Source organism: Pantherophis guttatus, chromosome 9 (genome assembly GCF_059756535.1).
Source record: "Pantherophis guttatus breed Tessera chromosome 9, ASM5975653v1, whole genome shotgun sequence".
Taxonomy (NCBI): domain Eukaryota; kingdom Metazoa; phylum Chordata; class Lepidosauria; order Squamata; family Colubridae; genus Pantherophis; species Pantherophis guttatus.
In genome coordinates, this window is record NC_142071.1 from 12,900,573 (window position 1) to 12,916,712 (window position 16,140).

The following is a 16,140-nucleotide window of genomic DNA, read 5'->3' on the forward strand; positions in this document are numbered from 1 at the left end:
CTGTTCTAAACCACAATATTTATTGCTTTCAGCTCCCCTACCTTCTTTTAAAGTCCTGATGTTTTATCATGGCAATAGCAATAGTAATAGTAATAATACTTAACTTACATATGGCTTTGAAGTTCTTTACAGCACTCACTGGGTGGCTTGCAACGTCAGCATGTTGCAGCCAAGAATCTGGGTCCTCATTTTACTGACCTCAGAAGGATGGAAGTCTGAGTCAACCTTGAGTCAGTCAGGATCAAACTCCAGGTTGTTTGTAGAGTTTGCCTGTAATACTGCATTCTAACCACTGCACCACCAGGGCTCCTCATTCTTTTGTTTATGATCATTCTGAATTAGAAACAAATAATCAAATCCAACTTTCTTTATGATAAAGCTACAGAGTCACATTGGAATGGCTGTGCATCATCCCCACTGTGTGAGAGCATCACTTTCCAAAGAAGATCATATAGGGGTTATGTCTCCTTCCCAGAGGCCTTTTGTTCTCACTCTGGGAATATAATGCTGGGTTGGCAACCAGGTTACATTTAACCTAGTTATAAACATACTAACACTTTAGTGATAGAGACAGGAACTCCTCTTCCCTTCCTATAAAAACCTGTAAAAGGTGAATAATTTGTGTCTCTTGGACAACCCGAAGATCTTCACCTTGAAACCTAGCTACAACATTACTGTGTTTCCCTGAAAATAAGACCCTGCCTTATATTTTTTGAACCCTGAAACAAGGGCTTGGCCTTATTTTCAGGGAGGTCTTATTTCCCACCCCCATCTACTGGTATGAGGCAGGGGGTGGGTCAAGTGGCCCCTCATGCCAGCCCTCTGAAGGGTTGCAGAAGGCCATCCCACCATCCACGAAACAGCTGATTCACGGATGCTGCTCAGGCCATGGCCTCCAGCAAGCATGGCCGCTTTTGCAACCAACTACAGCTGCAAAAGCAGCAGGAGGCCAAGCAACGCACCCCACATGCCTCGCATCCTCCTTATCTAACAGTGACAGTCACAGCAGGCAATTCCATTTACAGAAGAGCTGCCTTATGGGTGCCGCTCAGGCTGCAGCCTCCAGCAAGTTTGGCCGCTTTTGCAGCTGCAAAAGCAGCAGGACGCTATGCAACACACCCTATTCACCTCGTGTTGGCCTTCCAAAGGGTACTGTAGCAGCAGCTACCAGTATCCACAATTTTGTCCCGACCCGCGTGGCAATGTATGCAGTCCTGGGATATGCTGAAGGCTCAGAATGGGGCATTTTTGTGAATGGCTTGAAAATGGGGAGGGTGGATTTTCCTGCCTCTCACCCTGTTCTGAAGCTCAGCACAGACTGAGAACAGGATAAGAGGCAAAATCCCCCCTCCCCATTTTCCAATTGAGCCTGCAAAAGCAGAAGGCCCCACACACCTCACACCCCCTTCAAGAACAGTCTTGCTTCAATTGGCTGAAATGGCCCAAGTTCTTGGCATGCCCTAGCCTCCGCCTGCTCTCTGAGGTTAGATCGGACCTCTCACACATGCATGCAAGCACATGTTGCACATGCACAAACACACAGAGAGAGGTTTGATCAGATCCACCTTTTGCTGGTGACTTCTCAGCATGTTTTGGAAGGGAAATAAAACTAAATCCTGCAGTCTCTCATAGCAGATGTGCAAATCCCAGCACGGGCAACAGCAGCTGTGCCTTCTTCCTTCCAAAACATGCCAGGATGTAATCTGAATAACACTGGCAGCACTGAAATACTTCCTGAAAGGGCAGCAACAAACGGGAAGGATGTCTGAACTCACAGCACTTTGTTTTGATTCAGGTGCTGCTGCTTACTTGGTATGGTAGGAACTCTTTCGTGTGTGCAGGGAACCTCCTTTCCTTGGGGTTCCCTGCACACATGCACATCCATGGTTTTGGCATAAATCATCCCCAAGGAAAGGAGGATCAGTAGGAAAATCCACCCTCCCCCAATTTTCCTGCTGGTCTTCCTTTCCTTGGGGATGATTTATGCGGAAACCATGGATGTGCGTATGTACAGGGCTGGCAGGGCTGATAAGCATGGGGGGGGGGAGAATCTGGTTTAGAAGAGTAGGGTGGGGCAGGGAGGCAGAATTGAGTTGGGTGAGCTACCATTTCAGTAGGCAGCAGCTCCGTGGCAGCCCTGTAGTGGGACAGACAGATGGAGGAGGAAGGGGAGATCGCCCCTTCCTCCTTTGCACTCCAAAAATTGCCTCACACCAGGCAGGAGCAGACAGATGGAGGAAGGGGTGATCTCCCCATCCCTCCTTCATCCCGCTTCAGAGCTACCATGAAGCTCCTGCCTTCTGAAGCTGCAGGATAGCCAAGAGCAGTGCAGGCAGGAGGGTGAAGAGTGCGCTCGCAAGGCCAACAGCTGCAGGTGTAGCTGGGCAGAAGCGGGGGAGGCAGCAGGCAATCCCAATGCACCACACTGCTTTCTCCCTTGTAACAGCAGCCTGCACAAGCACACAGCCAGCTTGAGAGCTAGCGCCCACCAGGGCCAAGGCCTGAAGAGCACTGTTTTGGCATGTTTTGGAAGAGAGATTAAAAAAAAAAAACCTGCACTCTCTCGCTGCTGCCTTGCAAACCCAAGCATGACAACAGCAGCTGCACCTTCTCCCTTCCACTAGCAGCAGGCAAAGGCAGTGATCCAATCAAGAGCCCTCACAAGGCCAGCAGCAGTAGGTGCAACTGGCCAGAAGGTGGGGGGGAGGAGCAGGCAATCCCAACATGCTGCAGGCAGGGCTGGGGCTGGCAATACCTCCAGGTGCCCAGAGAGACAGAACGAGTCAGCTCCTGGCCCTCACTGGCTCATCTGATCCACAGACTGCGATTAAGGGGCTGAGCGGCCAGTGAAGGGAAGGGCTGCCTCCTGTGCTGGCCATGCCCACCCCTTCACTAGGTCTTATTTTGGGTGGGGCTTATTTTAGCACACGTGCTCAAAAGCCCGATTGGGCTTATTATTTGGGGAGGTCTTATATTCGGAGAAACACGATACTGATCTTCAGGGAAGCATTATTACTTTGCCCTCTAAAACAGTGCAAATGCATTGAGCCTCCAGAAGTCTTAATAGGCATTTATTGTGTTCTACCCATTGGCCATTTAAAAAAAGAGGAAGTACACAACGTGCCAACCTCCTGGACCTGATGGTACCATATAACCTTGAATGCCTTGTGAGACCAAAATAATTAAAAACGGCATCTCTTGGCTGAAAGAAAGGTGTGCACTCCTGTTATATGGAGGCATTAGCATTAACCTTGCCTTTTCCTATTGCCTTTTGTCACTTAAACCAGCTGAAATGTGTGCACATAAATTATGAAAATGTTAATTTGTTTGCAATAGTTGTGGTGGAGCAAACTAATTTTTGTATGCACATTATTCTCAAGCTGCCTCTTTATAAATTAACTTGGGTTATTTCCCTTGGGAAAAATGATCTAAGCAAGGTTTTGAAGCAAGTATCTATTTGCATAACTAGATTTGCATAGATAAGGTAAAGGTAAAGGTTCCCCTTGCACATATGTGCTAGTCGTTCCCAATTCTACGGGGTGGTGCTCATCTCCATTTCTAAGCCAAAGAGCCAGCGAGCAAACCAGTAGCAAAGGTAAGTGAAACCCACCACTGGGGAGCTCACCCCATTATACAGCACTAGGGATTTGAACTGCTGACCTTTCAATCAACAAGCTCAGCATTTTAGCCACTGAGCCAAGCTACCAAATGTGCATAATCCATGCATGTACATTTGGAGGAGTTATACTTCTGCTGCCATCTTTGTAGAAGGACCACTATTCAGAGACCTTCTGGATTCCAGTGAGGGATAGTTCATATCCTGATGACTGAGAGTCTTTAAAGGAATGGTTGTTTTGATGAGTGCGTGCCACACATACCGATAATCCTGAAGCTGCTTTGTAAAGCAAATTGTCCATCACATTGAAGAGTGAAGTGTCTGGAGTGCATTATATATTGTCTAATAACCCTAGCCAAGCTTTGGTGAATGCTGCTTCAAAAGAGCTTCCTCTAGACTGCTTACCAAACATAGAAGATGTTGTTATTTTTCTTCTCCAGCATGGCTTCTCTCAAACTCTTGCTAAACTATGACAGATGGGGCAAGGGACACATCTTCCAACATGGCTCACAAAAAGCTTTGGCAAGCTGTGCTACAGAACAGACTCTTTGCTTCTCCACCACTTTCTTGGCAAAGCTCAAAGAGGCTTTTGCCCAACCACACAGCTGGTCCAGAAACTACCTCTAGCTTTGGCAAGTGGCAGATAGGAGAGAGAGAAAAAAACAGTTCAAGCCAATCATATTACCCTGTTAATTGTGAATCTAAGGTACACCTAAAATTTATGAATCTACAAGTGGGAACCTTATGTCCTGTCCCACAGTTCGATGTCAGCTGAGCTATGGAATTAGCCTTACTACTAGGTAAAAGGAAGGAGTTACTTTGACTTGTAAGTCATGAACTGGGTTCAAAACTCAACTACTGCCCTCCTGACCCATTGTTGCTGCCTTCTAAGTCTTACTTTATGAGACCGCTGCAGACCAGGTTGGAACCTAGCAGTGATTTCTACTTGAATAGTTCACAATGACTCACAGAAGTTTGGATGCTAAGATTGGGAAGATTTTCTCATAACCACCTCTGACCTTCACAGAATGATATGCACAAGACAGGAAGATGATTGGCCAGAGAGTGATTGGGGAAGAGATGGATCCTCCTGCCTCTATAATAGATCATTTATGATATTTCAAACTCATATTTGCATAATATATGAAACATTGAAGAGTTTAATAAAAATAGTTCACTTCTCAGCTGTGACTCACATCATGACATCTTGAAATTTTAAGTATGTATACATAAATAAAGCAGAATTTATGTTACATTCTTATCTGTTTTAATGAGAATAGCAATGTGAGCTAAACAATCCAGAGTAGTATCTTTCTAAACTGATTTTAGGAACTTTGGAACAAAAAGCACAGTGCAATACTTTTCATTCATTATGAGGTTGACTTGAGGACAAACTTACAAAAATGAAAATAGCTAAATTACACTGCAGAAAATAAACAAACACCATTCAAATTAATCAGTTCCTTTATCCGACTAATCCTATGTATCAATTTAGCATTGTTTGGTACTCTCCCATTTCTATAGATGTGAACTGTAATGCATATGTGCAATGAAAGTGACACTTTTCAGAACACTAGGATGTGGCTTGCAACTAAAAAAATGCAAGCAAAAGTATGCGCAGTAGGGGAAATTTGCTTGCAGAAAATGTTGATACTAAGAAGCATATATTCAAAAATATGTATATTTGCAAGTGTAAACATAAAAATTACCCATTTTCAAGATACATTTTTACGTTGACTTCATAAATTAATGGATAGAAATGAATTTGCAGTAGGGAAAATTTAAGAAAATGAAGAAAAATAAAAGCATAGATATGCCTACCCCAAATCCAGATTGAACAGTCAATAAACCTGATAAAATCTGGAAATATGTAATATTCAGATCCAGGGATATGTTTTGATCTGCATTTCCTTAAAATAAAATTTCAGGTATTTAAATGCATCAATCACGCATGCAATCGGTGTATTGAATAGATGTTAAGAAAAGGCATACCTTTGCACATCTTTGAATTTGGGATAAAATACTATCAATCTAATCCAGCTGCTGTTTGATTTATGCATATTGGATGTAGGATATGAGCAAGCTGATCCTGCGGGTGGAGTCTAACACATCATCTGTTTGAAGTTGCTGTGCTCCCATGAATTCCATTCACCCTTATCTAGCTTGACGGTTAGTAGATCATATTTGGTTTGACCATTACTAGATCAGATTCTTGTGTATAGGTAGCATGTAATAAATCTTTAGTGCTTTGAATTCAACTCCTGTTCCTGGTTACTTGCACCTGACAACGGAAACAAGCTGGGAATATTTTTGCTCAGTGCGAGCAGCAGAATGAAGCATAGGTGGTTTGTTTCTTAATTGCCTATTTCTCATCATTTTTCTTTTTACATATGAAATTCCTTTCTCTTCCAGTTGCAACAAAGAGTCCTAGGTGCTAGAGGTAAAAAAAAATAGTTTACCTACCCAGAGATATGAATCTTTCCTAGCAAAATGTAATCTTAATTTTCTGACTGAAGGGTTGAACTAATCAGAAAGTAAATATTTTACAGAGGACATGCCCAGGTTTGAAGACATCCTAATGGAATGATTTTCAACCAGAACTACTATCATTTCCAAAATATTTTTTTCTTTAAATTTCAATTCAAGTTAATACATTAATACATACATAATTTAATCAATTGGCTTATTGTGAATTCTTTTAGGATGCTCTGTTTATGTGTGGTTTCTCATTTATACTAAAATAGGAGCAGATTAATACTTACAGATGGGATTGGAAGGATTATTGATAATATTTGAATTCTTGAATTCACTTTTAAAGCTGCCACTATTACAGTTGGCATTGCTCATTTTTGAATTGTCCAGCACAAACTGAAACCTAGTTGAGTTTGTTTGTCTCTCTTTTAAGTGAGAGGGGAAAAATAATATATGTGCATGGAGAAGTCTATATCTCTTATCTTTTTGTTATACTCGAACATTCTACTTTTTTGTTTTTTTAGCAAAAATGATTACAAGATGGCGGCAATGGAGGAAGCATTGTTACTTCGCAGAGAGAAAAATTGCTATTAAACTAAGAAAAAACAGTAGGAGGAGAGATGGAGAGGGAAAGATAACTCATAGAAAAAGAAAAAAGACTGGAGAAAGGAAAAGGAGAGGAAGATTGGAGAAATTAAGAGAGAGAGAAGCCCAACTGCACCCAAGAGACCGAAGGCCCATTGAAGTATAAATATACAAAAGTATGAAGGCTATTGCTTAACGCATTGTAAGCCGCTCTGAGTCTCCGGAGAAGGGCGGCATATAAATTAAAGCAAAAAAAAAAAAAGTAAGCTGAGCAGAGAGGTAAACCAACTATGGGCAGCAAAACCAATCGGCAGAGAACAAAGAGGCGAGCTGGTGAGAGAGTGGAACATGTAAACTATGTTAACTACCAGAGGAAAAAGTAAGGGATCTAGAGGCAACTCTAGCCAAACACCAATCTACGCAAGAAAGTTACACCCAAATCGAACCAAATAATGAACAAATAACTCCCAAAGGATTTGACCCTGCTGATAAACCCTTGGAGGAAGACAAATGGAGGTATGTCACACATAGAAGAAAATACAATAGTCAAAGCAGCATACATCTAACAAACCCTTACTACCCAATCTAACGCAACCAGAAGCAGCCCCATTAAAACTGAGCAATCAATTTCTCCCCCTATATGAAAATAGGAAGACCTACAACCTCCCTCTCCAAGAAAACATGCAAACACCTAGAAAAGGTGGCGCACCTAGAGCCACAGTGGGGCAGTGGTTAGAATGCAATACTGCAGGCTACTTCTGCTGATCACTGGCTGCCAGCAGTTTGGCAGTTCGGGTCTCACCAGGCTAAAGGTTGACTCAGCCTTCCATCCTTCTGAGGCCAGTAAAATGAGGACCTAGATTGTTGGGGGCAATATGCTGATTCTGTAAACCACTTAGAGAGGGTTGTAAAGCACTGTGAACCTGTATATAAGTCTAACTGCTATTGCTATTGCTAAAAGAGACAGCATCAAATATCCCTAAAAAAGTCCCATTAACAAACACCTTTGAGATAAACAGAAAAGCACCCCAGACTGCAACCTCCCCCCACCAAAAAAATAAAGGTGAGTGCTAGGAGTTTCTATTCTCACCTAAACCCTAACCAGACTTACAATCTAGGGAGGTATATTGTCTCTCTGGAGCAAAAATCAAAGATGTGGCTGAGAACTGAGAAAAAATTAGGCCCACAGATTACTACCCTTTCCTCCTCCTTCACATTGGGACAAATGACATAACAAAGAACCTGAGTACAATATTGAGAGATTATAAGCAACTAGGTAACGAAGTTAAGGAACTAGGAGCACAAGTAGTGTTTTCATCAGTAGCCCCAATGAAAGGTCAACATTCATTGAGGGGAAAAAGAATTATAGAAATAAACCACTGGCTAAAGGGTTGGTATTGCCAAAACTTTGGTTTCCTGGACCATGGACTGCATTACCTACATGAAGGACTCTTGGCAAAGGAATGGGCTGCATTTCACAAAAAGAGGGGGAAATGTACTTGGTAAAAGACTGGCCCAACTCATCAGAAGGGCTTTAAACTAAAATTGAAGGGGGAGGATGACCAATCTTTAGAACCTCTAGAACACAAAACCAATCATAAATCCCAAGAAAATAAATCAAACAATGAGGTAGGGAGTGATGAGAAAAAAAGAAAAACTCAAACAACAATTAGGAGATGCAGGAAACATACCCATGGACAGGCATAAACGTCTTAAATGTTTATATACAAATGCTCAAAGATGGGGAACAGATAGGGTGAACTAGAAGCAATAGTAAATTAGGGCAGATACGACATAGTTGCCATTACAGAAATCTGGTGGGATAAAACGCATGATTGAAATGTACTGATGGATGGATACAAATTGTTCAAAAGAAACAGATCAACAAAAAGAGGAGGTGGTGTTGCACTATATGGGAGAGACCACATCATATTGGAATTCAATATAATGCAAACACAAGCAATAGAAATAATCCAACCAGTGCCTTAAACTTTAAAAGAGCTGATTTTAACAAACTCAGAGACAGCCTAGGAAAGATTCCATGGATGAAAATCCTAAAGGGGAAAACAACTCAAGAAGCATGGGAAACTCTGAAAAATGCGATCATAAAAGCCAATCCAACATAATACCACTGAAAAAAAGAAGAAGAAATAATTCAAGCCGAAACCAGCATGGCTGCACAAAGATCTCTCTGACACACTGAAAGACAAAAAGGACAAGTACCAAAAATGGAAAGACAGGCACTTAACTAAGGCTGATTATTAGCAGATAGCCAGAACATGCAAAGATGAAATCAGGAAAGCAACAACTTGCAACAAAAGTCAAAGATAATAAAAAAAAGTTTCTTCCTACATATCAATAACAAGAAATATTCAAGGAAACAGTAGGTCCACTAAAGAGAGAAGATGGCAAGGAAGTAACAGGCAGTAGGGAGAAAGAGAGGTCCTTAACTCATTCTTTGCATCAGTCTTCACACAAAAAGAAATTATAGCCCTCGTACAAAAAAAACTACTGTAAAAGACAAACTAGAAATAAAAATTAAAATAAGTAAGAAAATGGTAAGAGAGCACCTATTTGACCTTGGCAAATATAAATCATCAGGACCTGACAGGTTACATCCCAGTGTTTTGAAGGAGCTGGCAGATGTTATCTCAGAACCATTGTATGATATCTTTCAAAAATTCCGGAGCACCGGGGAAGTACCTGAGGATTGAAAAAAGGGCTAATATGGTTCTCATCTTCAAGAAAGGGGGGGAAAAAAACAGACCCAGGAAACTACAGACTGGTCAGTCTAACATCAATAACTGGAAAGATTCTGTAAAAGATATTCTGAAAAAAATCTGTGAATAACTATAAGTAAATTAAGTTATAATTGGTAGCCAGCATAGGTTTGTTAAAAAAAGATAATGCCAAACCAATTTTATTTCATTCTTTGATAAAGAATGGTCTAAATTAGTAGATGTGGCTGAGAAGACCTCCAAGATCTCTTCCACCTTATTCTATTCTATTCTATTCTATTCTATTCTATTCTATTCTATTCTATTCTATTCTATTCTATTCTATTCTATTCTATATAATTGCACAAGTTCGAAAGATATAACTGTATTAGTTATACTAGAGTGGATTAAAGGCTTAATAAGCAACAATAGCAATAGCCATAATGCCCCTGCTGGTAGAAACATTCTCTGAACAGAGAGAATACTATACAGGTAGGGCTCAACTTGAGCCCCACATTTTTGTTACTAAGTGAAACATTTGTTAAGTGAAGTTTGCCCCATTTTTCTTTTCACAGGTGTTAAGTTACTAACACGGTTGTTAAGTGAATCTGGCTTCTCGGTTGATTTTGCATGACAGAAGGTTGCAAAAGATGATTAAATTATCTTGGGACACTGCAACCATCATAAATATGAGTCAGTTGCCAAGTATCTGAATTTAGATCATGTGACCCATGGGGTTGCTGCATTGATCATAAGTGTGAAAATGATCATAAATTACTTTTTTCAGTGCCGTTGTAACTTTGAACAGTCACTAAATGAACTGTTGTAAGTTGAGGACTACCTATACAAAGTTCTAATCAATAGGACTTCTGGCAGGAGATGTAGAGCTTGGTAGGCAGAAAATGGATTTTCCATTCTTCTTACATTTTCTATGTCAGAAAACTCTGGATTGCAGAAAATTGGCAGGTATAAGTCAAGGGTAGGCAGCTTTACAAACTGTGGATCTCAAGTCATACTGGCTCTGGAATTTTGGGAATTGAAGTCCACAAATCGTAAAGGGGCCATAGTTGCCTACCCCTGTTATAAAAGGAAAGAGTAGAATCCATCTATCTTTTTTTAAAAAAAATTTTTTTTTTCCATTTTTCCAATTTACATAACAATAAGCATTTTTTAACAGTACTGTGTCATGTGTCTCTTACAGTTATCTACATTTATTTCTATACATTTTTGTTTCTCTGTTCTAACCATTTATACCACTTATCCCAAACCTTGTAAAATTCTGTTTCTTCCTTGCCTTTTATTTCTAATGTGAGCTTATACATCTCGGTTTGAGGGATTGTCTAATCAGTCACAAACATATCTGCTTTTGAATAGACAAGAATTTTCCATAAATAAAAAACTTGCAGTTCCGATCAGAAGCTATGCCCTTTCAACATAAGACTGCACGTGTTTGATGTAACTTTTAAATAAACATATGATCAAGTCAAAAAAGACAAAAAGTGATATGCATAGTCTAAAATATAGACTTTGCACATTTTCCAATGCTGTACATCAATATCAGCAGAGATACAGAGGATACAGCAGAAGTCATATTTCTCAGAGATAAAGAGAAACTGGGATAATGTTCTTTCTGGACATGGTTGTGATTAGAACTGCAGATTGTGTTGTGAGAGATGCAAAAGATTAATGACTTTTGATAAGAAATGAGGAGACACACAATCTTTCCTAATTTTCATTTCTTGCTTTTTTTCTCCCTTACTGTAGCATGATCTTGACTATTGATCCTAAGGAAACAAATATGGATAGATAACACTATCTGCCGCTTTTCTCATCTTGCCTACTGTAAGTTCTGCTTGGCTCTACAAATGCAAAAAAAGTATTACAAATTCTGTATTATAAATCCAGAAAAGGTTCACATGACTTTTCATTTCTCTTAATATACACATTTTTGAAAGCAAGTCTTTTTCCACCAAAGCCACATTTTCTCGTGCTTACACTTTTGTATGTATGTAGGTATGCATTTTAACTCTTTGCTAACATTAGATCAATTTGGAAAAAAGAGGATTGACTATGCACAGATGTTCAGTAGGTTTGAAATGTGTGTCAGGTCCCACAATTTTCTACAGGGACACTGGCATTTTGGTGGGAAGAAGGAGTGGAGTGATCTGTATATGAAGTTTCTGTTTCTGTTTCCCTGCAATGATATAGTGTGGGAGGGGTTTGGTTAGCATTGCTTTAAATAGCTGGTTTTAAGTGAAAAGCTTCAGTTCTTGCCTAGATCTCTTGTTATCACAAACCTTTCAATAAAAGCTTCTTTTGGAACAACTGCAGTTTCAAGAGTCCTGCTTTCTTGGGAAGATTGGAGAGGCAAGACCTTACAATGTATATGAAATGACTAAATTCTTATCTGCTCCTAACATACCCAGATAAGATCCAAGAAATTACCATAGAGCCATCAGATGAGAGATCTGCTGATTTTCATGGTTTCTTAATTCCCACAGCACTCTCTCATTTCTCATCTTTTCTCATCTTCTCATCTTTCCTACTATCTTCTCCTACTGGTTTCTTATGATTTATCAATTGTTGTTTGTAATTTATGATTAATGATTGTAACTATGATTTATGACCTGAGACCTATATATAATATATATACACTGTAACCTTATGCACCTGAGATAAATTCCTTGTGTGTCCAATCACACTTGGCCAATAAAGAGTGCCTAAAGGTGGCACTCATTACTGAGGCTTTTTTTAACATACTATCTTTCTTGATGCCATCAAGCAATTAAAATGTCCCAAGAAAATATAAAGTCAGGCAGTCATGCATTTGTTTCAAATACCTGGTTTGCAGGCTGAAGGTTATGGACTCAAGTCTAAACATTTAGAAAAAAAATTCCTATTCCAATTTGTCTCAAGTTATGTCCCTCCTTTTTTCTCTCCAGGTACAGTTAATGCTCTCAACAGAAATTTTGCATGCTTCAGAGTTTTAAGGCACTCCTGTTCCAAACAGGCATCCTAATAAATGCTGATTTAGAGTTTGGAACAATAGCCATTATTTTAAAAAATACTGTATAGAATTTGGATTTTATAGTCATGGGAGGCTGCTGAGGGAGAAAAAGAAGTAAAAGATTTCCCATTTAACCCATCCCTACCTAATTTAACTGTTTTAAGGTGAAGTTCTCAAAACATCAACATGATTCTTTAAATCCATTCCTTAGTTCCTTCTGTGTTGTTTTTTCTTGGTTCTCTTTTTTCAGTTGGTTTTAGTTTGGCTTTGATGGCATCAAGAAAGACAGTCTGTTAAAAAAAACAAGCTTGGGTCATGAGTGCAAACCACATGGGGTGAGTATGGGCAGCTGTAAACTGAAAGTAATTCCAAAGCTTTCCTTCATGTAATCAGATTCCTCAAATAAGAATGCAGAATGTTTGATGCTTAGTACTAAGTTTGATGACTGCCAATTTGGTGTAGTGCTGAAGGCACCAGGCATTTGGGGCTTGATCTCATATATTTCTTTTAGGAGTTTGCATAGGTTCTAAGCGCTGCATTGTTTAGATTTTATAAACAATGCTTGTTTATCTTGCTTGTTTTGTGAGCCACCAAAGGTCTATGATTGTGATAGGATCTAAATTGGTAAACAAAAGATAGAGAGATGAGAGAGAGATGAGAGAGAGAGAGAGAGGGGGGGGGAGAGATGACAGACAGATGATAGATGATAAATGATGAGAGATAGAGTGATAGATGATAGATGGATAGACAGATGAAAAATAGCAATAGCACTTAGAGTTATATACAGCTTCACAGTGTTTTACAGCGCTCTCTAAGTGGTTTATAGAGTCAGCATATTGCCTCCAACAATCTGGGTCCTCATTTTACTCATTTGCACCACCAAGATGATAGACAGATAGAAAGATAAATGACAGGTGATAGGGAGCTAGAGAAATATGATAGATGATAGAGAGATAGATGTGTGTGTGTGTGTGTGTGTGTGTGAGCGTGAGAGAGAGAGAGAGAGAGAGAGAGAGAGAGAGAACCAAGGGTTCTACTACTGATCAATCTCCTTATCCTGAAGCTGCTTCCCATTCTGAGATCTCAAGGGAGAGTCCCAGTCAGAAAGCAAACAGAAATTGCAACACTTTCTCTTCCATACTTTCCCTTGGGGACTACCCAGATGGTAGAAGAAAAGACTAGATGCCTGGCCTTCCTGATGGAAAGCACACCAATATTTCTGCACTAATGTTCTTTACCATTTGTTATCTTTCTCAATTACTTTTAGAGATCCTTGAGTCTTCATGAAACATCGTAACTTAATCTGTTTCATTATACAGTACATCATTCCAGTGCTATTTGGCTAAAAGTCATTTTCATTGTAGCAGAGCACTCTTTACCAAAATCATAATTATTAAAGGTATCAAATGCCTGTAAGACAGATCTGTGTTTCCAAAACACAGTTAACTAGGGCGTAACTTAACACATTAACTTCTCATATAGCTAAGAGCTGCATTTGCCTACTGTGAAAAGCTTGGTTAGTTTTAACTTTGGCTATTTAACTACTGATGACGTTGTGTTATAAAAAAGCTTGCTTGGTTAGGTTTTGCTTCAGCATGTTATACAAACACAGAAAATAAGTTAATTCAATAATCTGGATAAGTGTTTTCTATGAAGGCAGCCAAAGAGAGGTGGAAATATTCATCTATGCATTTTCATAGCTTTTTTTCTTTATAAATTTTCAGCACAATGGGAAGAATTACGTTTACATCAGTGGTGGGTTGCTACCGGTTTGCCATGGATCGGGTGAACCAGTAGCAGTGGTGGTGGGAGGCTCCGCCCACCCGTCTGGATGTCTCTGCACATGTACAGAAGCTTCTGCGCATGTGCAGAAGCATTGCATGCACATGTGAACGCATGGAAGCCCATGAGCAAACCGGTAGCAGCCGAAATTGAAACCCACTACTGATTTACATGTTGTTTTTTAAAAAGAAGACTATGAAAGGTTTTTTGTTCCAAATCGTTGCAAAGATAACAGAGTGTGCTGAAATGGACAGATTGACGCTGGAACTCCAGGAAAAGGAAGAAAGCGAATACTATCTTGTATGGCACCAATGGTATCAATGGCTGGAAAGGAAAATCAGCAAAAATGTAGAGGACAGAAATTAGGGTAAAGACTTTCACAAGGAAATGAACCCATAAGAAATGTAAATTTGTAGTGAAAAGTTATAACATTGGAATTAGACATTTAATAATTACTCTTTATTAAACTATATAAGCTCAATGACATATATTCTGTTGATGACAAAAGCGTAAATGTAAAATGTTAGGTGGGTTTGTAGGTGGTGGGTTTTTTGTTTGTCTTTGTATTGTATTGTATTGTATTGTCTTTATATCTGTGTTTATATTTTAATAATAAAAAAAAAATTAAAAAAAAAAGAAAGAAAGAAAGGTTTTTTGTTCCTGTTTTGAATCAAATACCATTCTTGCTAACCCTTTGGGGATTTCTCAAAGTCAGGATTTCCTCCCCAAGAGAAGTCCAGTCCTAGATGTTATTGGGAAGCAAAAAGCAATAATATTATGTTCCCACCTGAGCCGTGGGAGTGTGGTGGTTAGAATACAGTATTGCAGGATAACTTTGCTCATTGCCAGGAATTCATCCTGACCTGCTCAAAATTGACTCAGCCTTTCATCCTTCTGAGGTCAGTAAATGAGAACCCAGATTGTTGGGGGCAATATGCTGACTCTGTAAACTGCATAGAGAGTTGTGTAAAGCATTATGAAGCATTATATAGGTCTAAGTGCTATTGCTGTTGCCATCACAGAGAAAATTTGGCAACCTTACAAATGCTGGAATATTGTTGCAAGGATACAGGACTGCAAACTAAATTGTTATTTAGTCACTAAGTTGTGTCCGACTCTTCATGACCTCATGGACCATAGCACACCAGGTTCTCCTGTCCTCCACTATCTCCCAAAGTTTGCCCAAATTGTCAACCATCCCACTCAGTTATCTAGCAAAGAAAGCTAGGCTTCCAAACCGCCCCCCTTTCTTCCCATTCCAATCCTTCCCTCCTATCCTAAGCTAATGTCTGGGTGTCAGTTCATGAAGGTTGGATAGGTGAGATGCAGCCATGACACAAATTCATGTTCATTGCATCAATGACACTATCTAACCATCTTATCCTCTGTTGTCAATTTCTCCTTTTGCCTTCAATCTTTCCCAACATTTTTCCAATGAGTCCTGTCTTCTGATTAGGTGGCCAAAGTATTTGAGCTTCAGCTTCAATATCTGTCCTTCAAAAGAACAGTCAGGATTGATTTCCTTTAGGATTGACTCACAGTCCAAGGGACTCTCAAGAGTCTTCTCCAACACCACAATTGCAAACTAAGTGGGGTTACCTAATTGAAGTATTAGTACAGCTCTTTTCAGAATGTATTATTTTACCCATTTGTTTCCAGTAATAAACAAGGCATTAGATTAAGGCAAATGCACTAAAAACTGGAAGTAACTTCAACTCAATTGACATAGAGGCTATTTAAGAGAGAATCCAAACATTTCATCAAGGAGCCTAAGTGATCTGATGGGACAAAAGGGGTAATGTCTTCTATAAGAAAAGAAAAGTAAACAAAGCAAAATAAAACAAAATGCCAGTGATAAAGCTAGTATTTCTGCATCCCAGGAATTCTAAGCATGTGATTCTGCTGCTGCTGAATGCCAGCTTTGAATTCCTGAAAGATGGAACATTAGTAGAAACCCAATA

The 16,140-nt window shown here is 39.6% G+C and overlaps 1 protein-coding gene across 2 annotated transcripts in view; it reads right to left on the reverse strand.

Annotated features, from left to right (window-relative positions):
* Nucleotides 1-16,140, reverse strand: part of UNC5D (unc-5 netrin receptor D) — a 696,347-nt gene that overhangs the window by 1,213 nt on the left and 678,994 nt on the right. The gene's annotated exons all lie outside the window — the stretch shown is intronic.